At 37.1% G+C, this 20,129-nt stretch overlaps 1 protein-coding gene and 2 non-coding genes across 3 annotated transcripts in view; 2 read left to right on the top strand and 1 right to left on the bottom strand.

Moving 5' to 3' along the window:
- The window catches only part of LOC138707520 (MOXD1 homolog 2-like), a 772,674-nt gene that overhangs the window by 184,836 nt on the left and 567,709 nt on the right, over window positions 1–20,129 (bottom strand). The gene's annotated exons all lie outside the window — the stretch shown is intronic.
- TRNAY-GUA (transfer RNA tyrosine (anticodon GUA)) lies at window positions 6,146–6,217 on the top strand. The gene has a single exon. It is a non-coding gene; the product is annotated as a tRNA-Tyr (tRNA).
- Window positions 6,528–6,599, top strand: TRNAY-GUA (transfer RNA tyrosine (anticodon GUA)). Its single transcript has one exon. It is a non-coding gene; the product is annotated as a tRNA-Tyr (tRNA).

Genomic DNA, 20,129 nt, shown 5'->3' with positions numbered 1-20,129 from the left:
AGAACGTTGTTACCTCAACACATCTCTATCTACCTGCAGCGAGCCAACAACTTACAGTGCATGCACAGTAAACTTATTGTATCGGGTCTAAAGTCTTGAAGCCTGGACATTACTATAGACAATTTCCCACGCGTTGAATCGCTCCTTTCCGCGCTTGTGAAATTATCGACAAGATGAAAATCATTCGTCGTATTACATAAGATAATTTATAATATATTTGAAACTTTGGTTCATTTCCGGACGTCCAGAAAGTATAAAACAATTCATATAAGGTTGCGGTGCTACTCTCCCTTCCCGGCGTTCTTTCATTCTATTTATAAGTTATCTTTGTTTCTACCTTATTAGACTTGGTTTCCTGTTGATAGATTAGACTCCCTATTCTTCCGGGGCTTTGAGTACTGTGTCGGGCAGATGGTTCGAGGAACTTCACTACCGTAGCTCTATCAAGATCCGGACATCTACGTCAATAAACACGGGGTGGCTGCGTGAGAGAGTGAGAGAGAGGGAGAGAGAACGAGAGCACAACACGGATTACAACGTTGGAAACAGTTTTAGCAATAGTACCACAATCATAACGATACATCCGAGGTTCTCAGGAGTTAAACCCGGATCACTGACGAAATAATTTTAAGATATATTAAAGGGAAAGGATGATTTTCACATGGTGGAAAACTAGCGAATTAAAAATATATACAAGGACATCATTTTATTTTTACTAACATTTTTAATATTAACCTGACTCTACCTTTGGAGTAACGGTTGAAAACTGGAAACACCGTTTGCTACCCCCTTCCACGACTGGAGTTCGATGATACTGGCGTAAAATGCAAACAAATTACTTTACTAGGTATAGGAGGGAAGAAAAGTAGTTCATCCATTTACGTAAACTAGGAAATATCGGAATTCTAAGTTCGATAATTTTCATTAGGTTTTTGTTTAATGAAATTACAGTACAGTATTAACAATAAGTGTTTTTACTCATGAATTGAGCTATCCATTCGTATGTATTCATTATGCAGTGTATATTATACTGTCTAGAGCACATTAGTGTACAATATAGAGAATGAAGTTAAATTGAAAAATAATCATAATATGGATATTTAAACACATTTTTGAAAATGGTGGCCGTTCATTTAGATACAGGCTTCAGTTCTTTTGTGCATATTATCGCACTATAGACTATTGCATTTAATTCCAATTACCAGTTTCGTCCTTCGTACTAGTAACTCATGTTGAAATAATTCTATACCTATTATATAAAAGAATACCCTACGTACTGTAAATTCAATCTTCACCTCTGTCCGACCCGCACAGATAAAATTACTCAGACATGCTATCTACTGTCCGTCCAAGTGGTTATGTCCCAGGATCGTAGAAAGGGGGGAAATCACGTGACAGTTAATTACTTTAATCGAAGTTATTTTAAACAGTTGCGGGTGAGGGAAATCGGGATGCGACGTAGGCAAACGGACGACGGTAGCTGTGAGAAAATATGATTCAATATTGAAAACTCTTTCGTCACTTGAAAACGTGAACATATTTCTAGAACGTACTATACTCACTAACTCAATACTGTTTGTGTTTACTACGACCTTAAGGAGACTTTGACTGTATACGCTTGGTTCTGTGAGGAGAATAGTTGGAAGTTCACTAGTAGAAGAGGTGGGAGTAAAGTACATTAAAAAAAATTCAGGTACAATAAAAATTGAAGTAAAAATAAAATGATGTCCCTGTACTTCAAAGTACGTACACATTCATTTGTGAAAAATATATTACATATAATCTGATACGCACTTATCCCTTATCAGAGCTGCTCTGCTGTACAGTGTTTCCAATGGGAGAGGATGCCTAAATAAGGAGGAAAACTAGTAAATTAAAAAAATTCTTTAAATCATCTCTGATGTGTGAAAATATAGCCTAATACATACAATTTTATATGCACTTACAGCCTTCTTAGCCATTTTTAAAGTTCTGCAGCACAAAGTTTTAAAATTAAACTACATTTTGTTTGCAATTTTCCGTAACTTTAATTTTTTTCTTTGTCCCTTTATTGTCATGCAAAGATTTGTATATCTTCGGAACTATTAACGCTACATACACTACATTTGGAACGTACATATTCGAGGCTATTAGGAAAATTTCTCTGTAATAGAATTTTGTTATCTTGTCGCACTTGAAATTACATCCCTCCATACTTCATTAAAATTGACTGTAAAATTCATTCTTAAAATGTAATTTTCATCTTAAATTTATCAAAGCGAATATAAAAATTGTGCTGTAAACGTTTTAAAGAAGATGCTTATAGGGGTAAAATGTCATGAAAATTTTTAATTTATCTATCAAAATGACTGAGATATATCCATTTTAGAGAACTACTGTCTTCTTGTAGTCCTTTCCAAAATTTGGGTTCCAAAAATGTTTTTTTTCAGACTAATCTCAAATTTAAGTTGTTGCAAAAATGCTATTTCAACACAAAAATGAAAAAAAAAGTCCATCAATTAGGAAAAAAATTCAAAATATACTATTCACTCCCCTTAAAATGTTTTAAATGACATCCTTTGGGAGAGAAGTAAATTCTTTAAAATAGCTGTCCCAAAACTGTTGTACGCGGACTCTTGTGGGTCCGCGAGTGATTTCACAGATATCAGGGGAAAATTCTATGTTTTTCCCCACTCTTAGCATGTTTCTAGCAACAAATGACAAAGAACTCATTTCCTTGGAAGTACAAAAAACTTCTACATTGGCATAAAAATTAAGGGAACATTATCCTTTCTGGTATGGAAAAAGAATTGCATGAAAAATCCCTTCTTCGTGGTAAATAATAATTTGTCCATCAACAAAAGCAGAGGGTCTGTTACAATTACACAGACCTGTGACGAAAACCTCTTTTTAAAATATTGTAACTATCCTTTATGTATTTTTGTGTGCTGAAGTCAGAAATTACGTCAAAAATGGCACATCACGCACCATTTTTACACAAAAATACATTTTATGTTTTATATTATTAATGGACTAGTGATTTTTCTGCATCCATAAGCCAGTGATCCAATGTAAAATTTTGTACTAACCTGTTGATGAGGATCAGAAACATAACTTAGAAGGCTGCGTGATGTAGAAGGTGAAAGTGCTGAAGAGTTTACCAGTTTGAAATCAATGATTTTATAAGAGATTTAGTAATACCCAAGGAAAAAGCTGAGCTGTTACGCTCCAGAATAAAAGAAATAAATTTGCTGACACCAGGAACATTTCATCATTGGGACAAGAGTAGAGAAGAGTAATTTACGTCCTACTGTTCATAAGAGGGTGACTCAGTATAGCGTAGTGATATCTCTGGTTTGACACAGAAGTTTAATGTTCAATACGAAGTGGATGAATGGAGAATTTTACCGAGTCCTCTAAAAGAAGTCTGAAGGCAGTGATGGCAACAAGTAGGTATGCTTCGTTGCCTGTTGGTCATTCAGTACATCTTAAAGACACTTATGAGAATCTTGAACTGGTTCTTACAAAGATAAAATAAAGATCACAACTGGAAGATCTGTAGAGATTTGAAAGTGCTGTGTATGCTTCTTGGTCAGCAGACTGGGTATACTAAGTTTCATATTTCCTCTGTGATTGGAACAGCGAAGCAAGAAGCAGTCACTGGGAACAAATAGGACACTGCCCACGAAGAACATCTCTTGAACCTCACACAAGAGGAAAGACAACAAATACAACTTCACCATGAAGAGAAAAAGGTGGTATATAACGTTTGGCTAAATTTGAGTTGCTAATTATGACAATCGAATAGTTTTTGCAAAATTGCCTTTAACATTTGCCACAGAACATGTTGCACTTCATCACTTTTTCTTATTAATTTAAATAACGCTACATTCACATTCCTAAAAGTGCCAATACATTTTGCGGAAAAAGGTACGTGATAGAGAAAATCTGTGCTCATTTTTGGATGCAGAACCCCAAGAAACCATAAATATAGCCTAATATTTGAGGTAAGTTTTTATGACCCTTGATTTTGCTGGCATGTGTTATTAGAAGTAATTATCTTCTAATTCGAGTTTAAAAGTCGTGTTCCTCACAACGTTCCTGCTTGCAATCTTGACTGCATGCACCACTCATATATCCTGATGTTTTACCGGATTGTAATACAATACTTAACGTAATTTGCATGAGTTACTTTGTGAGCGTACATTTTCTGTTCTAGTCTTCATGTAGAACCTGGCTAAGTATCTTCACCTAGTATTACCGAACATTCACGTCATCATATCCCATTTTATTTTTTTAGCGAAACATTTAAAAACAGAAAGAAAGGTAACGCGAAATAGAATCTGTGGCTTAATGAACTGTACAAAGTATATAAAACAGGAGAATACGACGTTCTCAAATCTCGTCTACACTGGGAATCGAAATAAAGTCCACGGAATGATGAGGCAGCGCACTACCGCTGAACTAAAGGCGAGGATCAATACAATCTTTGTCCACTAAATTTTCCACTTGCAGTCCCTACACACTATCTAAAGCATCTGTCATTACCGAATGTTAATGCGGATCTAAGTCATAAATTTTGGTGAATTGAAGTGGCGTCAAATTAGGGGAAAGTTAAGGTGAAATCAAGTGTTTTTGGAATGAAATTTGTAAAATAATAATGACATATACGGGGTATCCTAGGGAAATACCCTAACCACTCATTTCCCAATAATTACACTTGGAACAAATAGAAACTTTTTTCGTGTATCTGGTTTGTAAATGGGTCGATTTACCTCATTTTGGGGTGCTGAATTCAGTGGATAAATCAGCTTCTTTCTATCACGTCACATTTCCTATATACATAGCACTAACACAAAGTCAGCAAAGATACGATATTGGCAGACATGGCTCATTTTAAATACAAATATAACATAACGCTCAGAACTCACTGAAGTTTTGTTAATAACATTAAAAATCTTATAAACCTACAAAATCACTAAAATAATTCACAGTAATCCAAGACGTTAATATTTACAATGTTTAAAATAAATTTCTTTCGGGAAAGTGGGATGATGATGCTTTACTTTTGTACGCTGTCTCATTCGTCTCTCTGAAAAGAAACCAAGAGCAATCACCCATCACTGAGCAGTTCCAGTAACCTTGATAAAGACTCTCCATGTTAGTGTGTACTGGTGAAAACTTTCACCCTGTTCGTCACTACAAGCACCTCATTTCTCTAGGAAACAGTCAAGGTGTGAGTGTAAATGTGAATTTTTAGTTCTTGTAGTTATCTAGCAGAGCAGCCACTATGGAAATATTTATCGTCCCATTTGTTACCCAGAAATCCGTAAACAATAGTTTTTAAAGAGGACCTTGGGGTAAACTCAAGATTTGTGAGCTTCCCTTTAAAGGTAGGATCTTTCAACAATTTTCTGATTTGTAGCCCAAGTGATTTGTAAGTACAGCCTACCTTCTTCCACCGTATATTACACTCAAATAAAAAGTTTAACCATCATAGTCCTTATTTTATTGTACAATATTTCTGAAAAAAATGACAACACAAACAACCTAAAAAAAATTAAACAATCCATATAAAATATATATATTTTGATGTACCGAAGTACATATGATATTTCCATGCAGATATTCTGCGTCATCACATCTGAGTGCACCTCAACACATGTATGGACTTCGGTCCTGCGTTCATAGACATCTATGACGTAGTGCAGAGGGCGGCCACTAGAGGGAACCCAAGAGATGGAGCTTAATCTGAGACGATTCTAAACGGCGTCGGGATTGTATCCGGCGTGGCTTAGTGGTTAAAGCATCAGCACGTAGAGCTGAAAACCCGGGTTCAAATCTCGGCGCCGGAGAGAATTTTTCTCCGTTCCATCTCTCTTTCATCATGTGATGACGCAGAATATCTGCATGGAAATATCATATGTACTTCGGTACATCAAAATATATATATGATATGCGTAATAAATCACTTTGTGATTTAAGACGGCGCCCATACCGTCGGATCCCGGCCAATCAGTCACTCATCTGAGTGCACCTCAACACATGTATGGACTTCGGTCCTGCGTTCATAGACATCTATAACGTAGTGCAGAGGGCGGCCACTAGAGGGAACCCAAGAGATGGAGCTTAATCTGAGACGATTCTAAACGGCGTCGGGATTGTATCCGGCGTGGCTTAGTGGTTAAAGCATCAGCACGTAGAGCTGAAAACCCGGGTTCAAATCCCGGCGCCGGAGAGAATTTTCTCCGTTCCATCTCTCTTTCATCATGTGATGACGCAGAATATCTGCATGGAAATATCATATGTACTTCGGTACATCAAAATATATATATGATATGCGTAATAAATCACTTTGTGATTTAAGACGGCGCCCATACCGTCGGATCCCGGCCAATCAGTCACTCATCTGAGTGCACCTCAACACATGTATGGACTTCGGTCCTGCGTTCATAGACATCTATGACGTAGTGCAGAGGGCGGCCACTAGAGGGAACCCAAGAGATGGAGCTTAATCTGAGACGATTCTAAACGGCGTCGGGATTGTATCCGGCGTGGCTTAGTGGTTAAAGCATCAGCACGTAGAGCTGAAAACCCGGGTTCAAATCCCGGCGCCGGAGAGAATTTTTCTCCGTTTCAACAATCCATATAAAATTTAAAATATCTCAAAACCTTACGTAACACAGCAACTCTGAAGGTCGTTTCGGATTCTACAACCAAAAATTGATATGAATTGATATATCAAACACCAGATGCAAAATGGCTGTTAAGCAGTGTTATCAGCCCAACAAACGCTGGGAATACAAATGAAATTTTATGAAATAGAACATCTGAATTATAACATCTACAAAGAAGTCCGCCGCTGTTGAATAACGATTAGCACGTCTGACCGTGGACAACAATGGGAACGAATTCAAATCGTCGTTGGGGACAAGTTATATCATAGTGGTCATATTTCAGGAGGTAAATGTTTGGACACTGTTTATTCTTTGGAAAAGTTATTACCACTTTGAGAAAATAAAATTCCACTTAGAACGCAATAATAAATCGTAATAGGGCTATATTAATCAGTATGGAGACATCGCAGGAATGTGTCTTGAAGCCCTTCTAAATGATTTTCACAATTAAATAACCACTTTCCCACAGACGATTCAACTCAGACACTGAGCGTACTTTAACTTCAGTCATGCTAAAATGCGGAAATTTAGAAATCTTCTCACTATTCGTGAGCTGCCACAAGGGACAAAGAGTAATTAACCATATAAATGTTTACAAGTTCAGTGAACCATTAATTTTGTTTTCACAATGAAACTCCTACAAGAACATAGCTGCAAATAAATTTTGTGATTGGTGGAAATATACCTAGTTTTAGAGAGGCAAGTATTACAAAAAAGTAAAGAATACTAATGAACTTGGTTTCATTTCGAATACAGGTGATGTTTCAGGAGAGCAATTGATCCTTTCAATGCAGCTAAAATTACAATCGGAATAATATATTAGGTATTCCAAGCCTCTTAAACACATCTTTCATGAAGAGAGTAGCGGTACCTCTTGCTCCAACCAGAAGTCCGATTACTTCAAGCTCTTCTAGCTGGTACTTTTGGAAGTAATATGGAATGGTAGGATTGTAGATATTCTTTTTCTCCTTATCCACTTCTGCTGACTGTTTCTCATTCGTTTCGAAACGCACAGTGGGATCAATTATGAATCCAGATCTTATAGATTCCTTGAAAGCTATTATATCTATGCGCCATGTACTGCCAGTGACGAAGAGACCATGTACTTCTTCAAAGGTGTTGTAATCGGCATACCGTAACTGACTCACAAAAGCTCTGTTTATATACAAGATTGTTTACGTATTTAGTTCGCTTCTGAAGTGCTACAATGGATGTTTATCGAACACTGACTTCAGCGTGATAAGAAAAATCGAGAGTGCCTGGAGATCAGACAATCTTCAGAACAATGCACACTAGTGAATGCACTGAATCCACGTGATTCAAATGCACACTCATTCCCATCTCTCATTTAAACGATCGCTATGAGAGCTAGTCGTTGTGCGCAGTTGTTTTCATAGATTGGAATAAACAATCTCGCCACAGAAGTCCGTTACCGGACCACAACTGTAAATGTACTCTCCTATTATGTGGCGACCAAATATTGGTTCTAGATATTGAAATTTTACTGATGTAAACCAACATTCCAATTAATTATCTTAAGATCACTAAATCTGCCAAAGAAACTGAGCAGAATTTCTTTGATATAATATACCATTTTGATTATTAATTTACAATTCAAAATGTTTCATTGCGTCATTTGCAAATGATTGCTTCCTTAAATTTGTATTTGCATAGAGTGCACGTAGCTTGAATACAAACCGTATTAGTAAACTGAATTTGTGTACACATTAAAAAATCAAGTATAATAAATTAGACTATAATATTCTTATGATAATGAAACAACAATTTAAAGTATGTTAACAGACGTTACAAATTTTAGAGTGATTTTTATAATGAAACGAAATAATTTTAAAATAAAACTAAACACAAAAGTAGTATTCTAATATTCTACTCTAAACGTTATATCTAATTAAAAACTACCAGTAAAATATGAAGCTCCTTTCTATTCAATTATTGTTTTTGAGATGTATGCACTCTGATATTTACTTTTTATTTTGCAGAAAAGAGCCATGACGGTTTTCTGTGGTGTGTTAACGTTAACGTCTTTATATGCCCTGAGGTACGTTATTTATATTAAGAATAATTATTCGAAATATATATTTTTTTATGGTTTTAACTTACGTAATTATCCAACTCGAAATTGTTCAGACATTTATCAACAGTAATCTCACTAGACGTTTTGATTTATCTAGAGAAAATCAAAACTCGAGTGGGATTTAATTGACTATTACTTGATGAGAAGAAAGTATATAAAGATTAGAAGTAACAAAGTACTCCAACACAACCAAATATAAATTGGCTTACGAAAATACAATTGTCTTCAAATGTATTATTGTACCATCTCAACATTACAAATATTACGCTAGATGCATGCTAGATGGCAATAGTGAGCAATGCCCTCTCGTCGAGAAGTTCTCGATCTATTATACACGATGGCAATGTTACTAGTCAAGAAGGCTTTGTTGATTCAGTTTCATTTTTATTAAAATGCAACATTCCACTTCAATTATCCGAATCCCAGTAATCAACGTCACTTGACAGATGATTTTCAATAAATCTTAATATTAAACAATCTCTGATACGTGACTATCCATAATATCATATAGCAGAAGCTATAACATAACCTAACTAATATACACAAGTGTTAGAAAAGTTTTAATTAACGACGATGACATAAAAAATAAACATGAATAATTTTAAAAGGAATAATTATTGAATGTACAATTTTCAAATTTGAATGTGGTTGGTGGTTCAATTTATGTTACATTGGAAGTGTGCGTAATAGAAGTGGAACTCGTTGATGTAGGCCTACATGGTGTATTCAACTTATTCAGGATTTCCGAATGGTGCTCTTCATTTATTTGTAAATAGGATTTCAGAAGATGCATAGGTATGATCAGTGATCTTTATTAATTCTTGTTCTTGAATGTCAATGGGAGTCATATTTGAATCTGTTGTGCATGGACTGGAGTGGTTTGTAATTTTCTATTTTTTTTGACGTCCAGACCAGCGCAGTGTGAAATGTTGGCAAACAAAGAAACAAATGCTAGGGACGCGATAAAATTAAACAAATGATAGGGACGCGACAAAATTAAACAAATGATAGGGACGCGATAAAATTAAACAAATGATAGGGACGCGATAACATTAAACAAATGACAGGGACGCGATAAAATTAAACAAATGCTAGGGACGCGATAAAATTAAACAAATGATAGGGAAGCGATAAAATTAAACAAATGCTAGGGACGCGATAAAATTAAACAAATGATAGGGACGCGATAAAATTAAACAAATGCTAGGGACGCGATAAAATTAAACAAATGATAGGGACGCGATAAAATTAAACAAATGCTAGGGACGCGATAAAATTAAACAAATGATAGGGACGCGATAAAATTAAACAAATGATAGGGACGCGATAAAATTAAACAAATGACAGGGACGCGATAAAATTAAACAAATGCTAGGGACGCGATAAAATTAAACAAATGATAGGGACGCGATAAAATTAAACGAATGCTATGGACGCGATAAAATTAAACAAATGATAGGGACGCGATAAAATTAAACAAATGCTAGGGACGCGATAAAATTAAACAAATGATAGGGACGCGATAAAATTAAACAAATGATAGGGACGCGATAAAATTAAACAAATGCTAGAGACACGATAAAATTAAACAAATGCTAGGGACGCGATAAAATTGTGCGATAAGCAGCCATGATTGGTTGAAAGACGTCCTTTCGTACCGTTTTATTGGTCGAAAGTAGTGTGACGTAGTAATAGTGTAATAGTCATAATAAAAATAAATTCTGCATTACTCAAAATAGCTTTGAAACAGTATCAGACTTTCCAATAGTTTACCTAGTAATATAAGGGGATTATCCATTAATGCTTACAAGCGTAAGATCAAGACATTATTGACTAAACCCTTTGTACAACCTAGATGAATTTTATAACATTAATTTTTATTTTATGTTTTTATTGACGACACAATGCATTAACTATAATGTCTTCAGCATGAATATTATATCCATCCATCCATCCATCCATCCATCCATCCATCCATCCATCCATCCATCCATATCGTAAGGAAAATTAAAAATATTTTTTCAAGTCTTACGTAATATTATATACTACACCAAAGAAAATTATGCACCTAAAAATTATTATTTATCTCTTAAAATATTTCCAAATTATAAATTATAAGGCAATGAGTATTACATCAAATATCTGCACAATTTAAATATTAGTAGATTGATAATTTTTACGCGTTCAAGTAAAAGCCTCTTTTATTTATTTATTTATTTATTTATTTAACTATTTATTTATTTCCTTATTTATTTATTTGTTTGTTTATTTATTTATATTTATTAATTTATTTATTTAATCTGACAGAATTAAGGCCATAAGGCCTTCTCTTCCATCCTACCTATTGCATGAACAGAAAATTAGAATAAGTAGCTTCAGGATGATAAAAAGTGCCCTTTGTGTGAAATTCAGGAAACGAAAACTCATCACGTTACTTGGGTACATTAATTTATATTATGTCTTTTGAAAAATATTTGAAGAAAATAAATTGTGAACATTAGTATTATGCACAACGACATGAAGAAACTGCATTTTTTCAGATTGAATAGATGGATGGATGGATGGATGGATGGACAGACAAGACAAGACAAGACAAGACAAGACAATACAGACAGACAGACAGACAGATAGATAGATAGATAGATAGATAGATAGATAGATAGATAGATAGACAGACAGATAGATAGATAGATAGATAGATAGATAGATAGATAGATAGATAGATAGATAGATAGATAGATAGATAGATAGATAGATAGATAGATAGATAGATAGATAGATAGATAGATAGACAGACAGGCAGTGAGGCAGGCAGACAGGCAGGCAGGCAGACAGACAGACAGACAGACAGACAGACAGACAGACAGACAGACAGACAGACAGATAAATAAATAAACAGATACACAGATAAATAAATAAATAAATAATTAAAAATAAATTAATTAATTAATTAAGTGAAATAAATTAAATAAAATAAATTAAACAAATTAAATTAAATTAAGGAATAAATAAATTGGTGAAGACGTCCTCGGTGATTTCGTGGTTAAGGTGTTTGCGGTTTATTTAATTTAATTTAATTACAGCCATGAACATAAAACAAATGCCATGGGCATAGTCAGCGTATACAAAAAAACAAGGACAGATTAGGAATAAAATTGAAATTAAAATTATTCGAGACCGTCATCCAACCAGAAATGAGGCATCCAGTCGGTAGCACGAGTTGGTTAGATTTGGTTTTCGAAACCGGATTTCGCTACCTATTTTAACTCTCCACATTTATCACGGTGCTGGGTATGTACACTAGCCGAAATTTCAAGAGTAAATCTCTTTCCCATAAGGATTCCAAACACCATGCATTCCGTAACACCAGTGGTAGGCATGATGGCTTAGACCACGACGCTAAGTTGCGGGGCGAAGATTTAGTATAATGTTTTGATAAATTATTTCTGTCTAACTTCTGAAAGATTTTGTTTTTGTGTGAAATCACTTTAGCAGCCATTTTATTCGATAAATGATAGATTTCATACAATATTTGAATCGGTTCAGGAGGATCCACATCGAGCATTGCCATATCTTTCAATCCGGGGAAAAATTTAACTGTGTTATTTTTTTGTGTTTTGACATTTCCTATAGGAGGAACGGTGGACTACTTGAACTTATTCCGACCGTAATATATATTCTTTGCTGAAGGATCTTCTCTGTTGTCCTCACTGATTTCATCGTCTTGTCCATTTTTCAGTCTCCAAAAATATTTATGCGGTAACGATGCTCACAGTGTGCTAAATAGGAGCTAAATAGAGTAGCAAGGTTCTTCAAATAAAAATATAACTACTACATTAATTATAAAATTAAAGTAATCCCAAAGGGTCAGTTAACCATTAGTAGCTTAGTGGTTGTTCAGAAGAACCACAGTTTTCTTTCTTTCTCTACAAATGAGGTGTGCCCTGCAGTAACTTTTTTTTTGGTTATTTTACGACGCTGTATCAACATCTAGGTTATTTAGCGTCGGAATGATATGAAGGTGGTAATGCCGGTGAAATGAGTCCGGGGTCCATCACCGAAAGTTACCCAGTATTTGCTCGTATTGGGTTGAGGGAAACCCCCGGAAAAAACCTCAACCAGGTAACTTGTCCCGACCGGGATTCGAACCCGGGCCACCTGGTTTCGCGGCCAGACGCGCTGACCGTTACTCCGCAGGTGTGGACCCTGCAGTAACAAGGTAAGTAGACATACAGGGGGGGCAAAGGCTAATTGGGATTTCCCGGTCTTTGACCGGGTCGAAAACCCTGATATATCTGATATTTAACTCTTACTGTGAATTCCAATGAATTCCGGGGGGCCTAATTAGTTAAATCCACTCTCCTCACCTCCACGCTGGGGCACCCTGGGATCTTTTAAGATGCGAACGAGAGTGTGGTGTGCGGAAAGCAACGGGAAGCTACCGCATTTACCTTTCCCAAGAAAAACTGCAAACATAGCATGACTCTTTCCACGATGTCCGATACAGAAGATATCAGATGATAGATGACATTAAGATACATGGATTATATGCGCAAAGAGAAAAGCAGAAAATAGGAAAGCCTGGAGCATGCTGGGTTTGCAGTGAAAGACCAGCCCTTGGCAGAACACAATGAATGAATGAATGAATGAAGTAATGTGCACATACCACGATATAGTCGTCACAATTATTGTATCAAAATAACAAATTCAATAACGAGAGTTTGACGAATAATACATTAAACTTAGGCCTATACATACAGGGACATCATTTTATTTTTACTTCAATTTTTATTGTACCTGAATTTTTTAATGTACTTCACTCCCACCCCTTCTATTAATGAAGTTCAGCCCTCCTCCACACAGATCCAAGACCACATATACACTCATAGTAGCCTTACGGTCATAGTAAACAGTACGTTCCAAAAATATGTTCCCGATTTCCAGTGACGAAAGAGCTCTCAATATCGAATCATTTTCGCACGGGTACTGTCGTCCATTTGCCTACGTCGCATCCCGATTTTCCCCACCTGCTTGTATTCGCCTCTCTCTAAATGCTAGTGGCTGGGCTGTCTTAGCTCTTTTCTGAGAACATTAATTTCTGTTAGGAATTGGACGTCTACGTAATATTATACAACTGTTTAAAATAACTTAAATAAAATGGCCTTGTTAAGTAATTAACTGTCACGTGATTTCCTCCCTTTCTACGACCCTACGACATAACCACTTGGACGGACAGTAGATAGTATGTCTGAGTAATTTTATCTTTTCTGATCGGGCAGAAGTGAAGATTGAATTTACAGTACGTAAGATACTCTTTTATAGAGTAGGTACAGAATTATTTCAACATGAGTTACTAGTACGAAGAAAGAAACTGGTAATTGGGATTAGGTACAATAATCTATAGTGCGATAATATGCAGATCAGAACTGAAGCCTGTATCGAAATGAACGGCCACCATTTTCAAAAATGTGTTTAAATATCCATATTATGATTATTTTTCAATTTAACTTCATTCTCTATATTGTACGCTAATGTGCTGTAGACAGTACAATATACACTGCATAATGAATACGTCCACATGGACAGCTCAATTCGTGAGTAAAAACACTCATTGTTAATACTGTACCGTATTTTGATTAAACAAAAACCTAATGAAAATTATCAAACTCAAAATCGCGATATTTCCTAGTTTACGTAAATGGATGAACTACTTTTCTTCCCTCCTATGCCTAATAAAGTAATTTGTTTGTATATTACGCCAGTATCATCGAACTCCAGTCGTGGAAAGGGGAAGTAAACGGTGTTTATCCAAAGTATAGCCAGTTTAATTTTATAAATGTTAGTAAAAATAAAATGATGTTCCTGTATAAACTATCAATAATACTAATTCAAAAACGCAGATTTGCAAAGGCCTTTCTTTGTTGATGAAGACAATACTTACTGCCAAACACCCACTTCTTACACATACCTTGTTATTGCAGAGCATCTCTCAATTATAGCACAGATGTTCCACCATGCAACCACCTCTTGAGGGTACATAGAAGTGCCATCTTAGTTTAAAATTGAGTGCAGAGCTAAAATTTTGAAAAAAAAAAATGTTCGAAGCTTTGTTATGATCCATGATACGAAAAACATAAGAAAAAACACATTTGTGCTACAAAGGGTTAAGGATTAACTCGCCTTCAGCCACGATTTTGAAAGTTAAGTTTGGCACAACGAAACCTGAGCCGAGTTTGCAGTCAGGTGATTGTACAGTCGTGCGGACCATCTGGAAGAGGACCCTGCTTATCGTAACGCCGGTCACAGATATTTCGGTTCTTGGTTTTGTGTGACCTGAGACTTCACACGGTCTCCTCCTACCTCTCTCCTGGCAAACCTCCCCCGAATGCCCAGAGCTCAGGAGACCTCCACATTAATCAACTAACTCTCCCGGTGGACCCATTCGTTTAATCCTGGCTGGTTACATCTCCGACCGATGAATTAGTGTAAACCGCGGGACCCAAGTTTCAAGTGGGCTAAAGGTTCACCGTAGCCATCAAACTTAAACCAATATCTTGCCCGGATTTTCACACCAACTGACGTCGGTTTCAAAGCTTTCGGCATTGGTTTGTGGCGTACCAACTTTGTCATTACTTATCTCATAATATATGTCACGGAGAGGCTAATTTACATTCATATCTTGATTTTATTCCAATGTTTGCAGAAATTCCCCTGGCAGAATTCTAATATTCCAGTTCTCCGTAAGAACGATTCAAATTCCGGCTAATAAATTTCAACATATTCGTTCCCTCAAAGAGAATAAAAATCTTTAGAAATAGAGTAGGGGCTGAAGCGTAGGTATACGGCATGTTAAAGAACTTCTTTTTAAGAAAATGGCTCCAGGAAAAAATTCCCGGCCTCTTCTCGACCTTTGTTAAAATGTAGGTCCATTTCAGTAAACTCTGTACTATTCATTAGCGTCTGGTGGTCAAAATAATGAGTGTGCTACAATCTCTATATTGGCCTGCTGTATACACTTATATGTATTTATCTTAATTTGAGACTCGCCTAGTGACGAAATATGAAATAAATACGACGTTCCTTCCTACTGCAGAACTTGTCAATTACCCTGATGTTAAACCCCTCCATCTTGGACATCATACTATTTTCTATTGACAGTATTGCAAGAGCAGTGAGGTGATCCTGGGACATAGTGTTCCTTAAAAATTTTTTATGCGTTTTAAGTAAGAAAAACTTTTTTCTGGCTCAGCAGTGGTCATTGGTTTTGTAACCAAAATATTTAACAACTTCGTTACTTCACAGAAAGGATCCTGTGAATTGTTGGAGGCTATGTATTGTAACAATTGAACAGGTCCATCTATATTCCTGAAGTTTGGTCTTCCGTATAGAACTCAAAGTTGTGTCTTTAACACTCTTTTCTTCGGTAAAGTATAGCTGTTGACAACAACTTCAAGTTCGCGTTCAGGAAAATTATGCGAAAAATTGTCGAAAAATTTGCTGTTTAACAATTTTGTTGCGTCTAGGTAGCTTAAAGACTGGAAACGATAACTAGTTTCCTGAATTATACGGTCATATACTTCCTTGGCATCAATTTTCTGGGATTCCATTTTCCGTCTCTTGCCGACTGATTCAGGAGGAACCTCAAAAAACAGGTAGATGGTAGCAGCAGTCGGACACTTGAATTACCAAATACATTGTACATAGTTCCGAGTTCTTACACAAACAAGCATTCTTTCGTTACGCTTTACTTTTGCAATCTCCAAGCTGTGTTGTGCTGAAGATGACTACGGCACTTCCCCGCGTAAAAATAGCCAATCAGGGCAGTGATTTGAATTTCGCACATGCGCATTAATTGTCTACATTCTCATGTAGAGCTCTGAGTAGCACAACGTACCACCCTGAGGCACCAAAGAGCGAAGAGCGAAGACTAAACACTTGATAATGCGTCTTGAATATACTTACTTACTTACAAATGGCTTTTAAGGAACCCGAAGGTCCATTGCCGCCCTCACATAAGCCCGCCAGCGGTCCCTATCCTGTGCAAGATTAATCCAGTCTCTATCATCATACACCACCTCCCTCAAATATATTTTAATATTATCCTCCCATCTACGTCTCGGCCTCCCTAAAGGTCTTTTTCCCTCCGGTCTCCCAACTAACACTCTATATGCATTTCTGGATTCGCCCATACGTGCTACATGCCCTGCCCATCTCAAACGTCTGGATTTAATGTTCCTAATTATGTCAGGTGAAGAATACAATGCGTGCAGTTCTGTGTTGTGTAATTTTCTCCATTCTCCTGTAACTTCATCCCGCTTAGCCCCAAATATTTTCCTTAGCACCTTATTCTCAAACACCCTGAACCTATGTTCCTCTCTCAGAGTGAGAGTCCAAGTTTCACAACCATACAGAATAACCGGTAATATAACTGTTTTATAAATTCTAACTTTCAGATTTTTGGACAGCAGACTGGATGATAAGAGCTTCTCAACCGAATAATAACACGCATTTCCCATATTTATTCTGCGTTTAATTTCCTCCCGAGTGTCATTTATATTTGTTACTGTTGCTCCAAGATATTTGAATTTTTCCACCTCTTCGAAGGATAAATCTCCAATTTTTATATTTCCATTTCGTACAATATTCTCGTCACGAGACATAATCATATACTTTGTCTTTTCGGGATTTACTTCCAAACCGATCGCTCTACTTGCTTCAAGTAAAATTTCCGTGTTTTCCCTAATCGTTTGTGTATTTTCTCCTAAAATATTCACGTCATCCGCATAGACAAGAAGCTGATGTAACCCGTTCAATTCCAAACCCTGCCTGTTATCCTGAACTTTCCTAATGGCATATTCTAGAGCGAAGTTAAAAAGTAAAGGTGATAGTGCATCTCCCTGCTTTAGCCCGCAGTGAATTGGAAAAGCATCAGATAGAAACTGACCTATACGGACTCTGCTGTATGTTTCACTGAGACATTTTAATTAATCGAACTAGTTTCTTGGGAATACCAAATTCAATAAGAATATCATATAATACTTCCCTCTTAACCGAGTCATAAGCCTTTTTGAAATCTACGAATAACTGATGTACTGTACCCTTATACTCCTATTTTTTCTCCATTATCTGTCGAATACAAAAAATCTGATCAATAGTCGATCTATTACGCGTCTTGAATATAACCACGGGAAATTGTCAAATGGCAGATCACACACTATGGTGGTATTGCAAATACATTATTTGAGCATAAATTATCATTGTGCTGTAGCACTGTAGCACATAAGGACGGGCCGCCCCTGGTGCCATTGAGTTTAGTTTCTCCGCACCACCCGATGCAAACGTTAATTAAGTAAATAAAACTAAACACCTGCGCGTCTACATGCATAAAAGTCGCCGAGCTCAAGTCACTGGCAGTGAAGCAGAAGAGGAAAAAATTCAGAAAGGCAAGCAGAACTTTGTATTAGGAGGTAAAAATATCAAAATAATCGCAGGGGAGAAAATAAAGAATAAGGGAGGAAAGATGTAAGGGGCTGAGAAATGAAGAGTGCGCCCCGCATTGGTATGCCGCCCCACGGAGCCCGGCCCGGCGTGCGCCTGGTGACAGCTTGGTTCAACTCTTAACTCCTTTTTAATGGACCTCCGCGACTTGTCTCCACCGCAGCCAGCTCGGCAGACCTCATTTAAATAAAACAATGAGAAAAATTCTACACTCTCCTCAACTCCTACTTTGAGCTTCCTTTAAAGCTGCCGTGCGTGCATTATTGAAAGGGCACCGAGGCGTCATTGCATAGATGCGGAGCTTTTATTATATCTGCATTATTAACACGAAGAGAACGGACTGTCACGAACTTCAAATACAGTCATTTCACATTCTGAACTCAATATATTTATATACAGTCCTGTTACGACGGATCTCTGACGCCAATATATCGTATGCTTATAATGGCTTTCAGACAGCGGATTCCGAATCTCACAATGGACAACAATGACGTCACGCTGCAGAGGAATAGGAACAAAACTGCTGGAAGGACGATGGTTGTCATGGCGACTGTGTAAGTTGTTATCTGTGCTACGCTAGCAAAATTTTGCGAAATTTCCGTATTGCCATCTCGTTCAAAGAAAAGAGATCATAAACAATTTAATTCTTGAACCGGTAGTAATAACTGGTCCGTTGACATGTTCACTCATAAGCCATTGACATATTATGCAAATCTAATCTTTCAGGTAAGGCTCCCTGTAAAGCAGATTTGAATAATTTCAAGGGAAAAATTGTTCCGGGGCCGAGTATCGATCCCGGGACCTCTGGTTGAACGTACCAGCGCTCTGCTAACTGAGCTACCCGGGAACTCCACCCGACACCGTCTCAAATTTTTCCTTTATATCCACACAACTCGCGTGGCCTGACGAAACGCCAGAGACCCACATCGAGTGCACACAAACTCTGTGTGACTTGAAATTGTGGTTTTCTGTTAACGTACACAGTGACATATATACTATGCAAATCTAATCTTTCAGGTAAGGCTCCCTGTAAAGCAGATTTGAATAATTTCAAGGAAAAAATTGTTCCGGGGCCGGGTATCGATCCCGGGACCTCTGGTTGAACGTACCAGCGCTCTGCCAACTGAGCTACCCGGGAAAGCTCACAAATAATACAGCAGAACTAAAGCAGAACACACCGCCATGACACAACAGTGCACGATGTCATTCGTCTGCTAATTCCCGCCCTATACAAGAACCAATCAGATTCACTGATGGCGGCTGATGGAGACTGACACCACCTCTGCAAGCTGATGGCACCGATGCGACACCGGTGGAACATCAATGACGTCATCGGTGGAATTCGGAACACCGTGATGCCATCGGATTGCTCACCGGTGAGATTCGGAATACGCTCAGAGAACCCGGAGGTTCATTGCCGCCCTCACGTAAGATCGCCATCGGTCCCTATCCTGACTGCGAGTAAGATTAATCCAGTCCATACCATCACAACACAGCTCCCTCAAATCCATTTTAATATTATCCTTCCATCTACGTCTCGGTCTCCCCAAAGGACTCTCTCCCTCAGGTCTCCAAACAAACGCTCTATATGAATTTCTAGATTCGCCCATACGTGTTATGTGCTCTGCCCATCACAAACGTCTGGATTTCATGTTTCACAAAACATATTTTAACCTTATTAAATTATTATAAAGTGCAAGTCTTATAACATTTATGTATGGGATACATACAAATATGCCTAGAATATAAACATCAACATTTTATATTTTCCTACATTACGTAGGCCTATTAGGATTTTACGACAACAGTCCGAGAAGGACGTAGTACGTTTTCGCTGGGATAGAGGGCACTGCAGACAGACTACGTCGGAACTGTAAATA

The sequence above is a fragment of the Periplaneta americana genome, chromosome 10 (genome assembly GCF_040183065.1).
Source record: "Periplaneta americana isolate PAMFEO1 chromosome 10, P.americana_PAMFEO1_priV1, whole genome shotgun sequence".
Taxonomy (NCBI): Eukaryota; Metazoa; Arthropoda; class Insecta; order Blattodea; family Blattidae; genus Periplaneta; species Periplaneta americana.
This window is presented reverse-complemented; position numbering and strand designations above follow the sequence as displayed.